Below are 807 nucleotides of genomic sequence, written 5' to 3'. Positions count from 1 at the left end.
GAAGTCACTTTAGATAGATTTAGATGGGTTGAGTTTGTACACATGTCAAAGCTTCTTTTCGCCGGTATGTTGTTTTTCTTTTATCTATTCGGTCGGGAAAAAAACCCGGGGCGTCACGTCGGGGAAGGGAAACATCTAAAAAGTGTTGGCAGTAAGATAAATCGCCAAATGCTAAAAACGAAACATGTTGGTTACTGACTAGGTTGCTAAACCTACAACAGACTACTTTTCCCGTGGCGCCTAACTTCTTTCGGGAGTTCGAGGCCCGAGAAATAATACAGCGCTTCGTGAGGCTTAATTCAGCGCTTCCTCGCTTGTTTCCTCCGCTAAGGTTCGTCGCAACAAACGAAATTAATCTGAGAGTTGGTAAAACAACATGATACAGGGTTTAGCATTGCCAGCATGTTCCTGCTGCTAATGACGGAACTGAACGGGATTTTCTCCGTGTGATACTTCGCGCTGTCAGGCAAGCTTGCTAGGCTTATGGCAGCGGAAGTACGGGGTCGGTGCTTGTCGATTTTGCGTGCAACTTTGCATAAGGGAAAAGACGCAACTACCTGTTATAGTAGTAGTGGTTGTAGGACAAATAGAAGGAGATGAGTACTAATAATAGGTAAAGATGCAGAAGACTAACAGGTAGGAAAAAGAAGACGAAGAAAAAAGTGGTAGAAATAGTAATAGCAGAAAATGGTGATAATCTTTGAACATTTAGACGGCGTGTTACCTCATGATATTCTGTTTGTGGATGTCACGTGCCACAAACATGTTGACGATACATACATGTGTGTACACATTAAGCGCATTTGT

This window comes from Penaeus monodon, chromosome 19, assembly GCF_015228065.2.
Source record: "Penaeus monodon isolate SGIC_2016 chromosome 19, NSTDA_Pmon_1, whole genome shotgun sequence".
Classification (NCBI taxonomy): Eukaryota; Metazoa; Arthropoda; class Malacostraca; order Decapoda; family Penaeidae; genus Penaeus; species Penaeus monodon.
The sequence above is the reverse complement of the archived record's forward strand: the minus strand, read 5'-3'. Positions refer to the sequence as shown.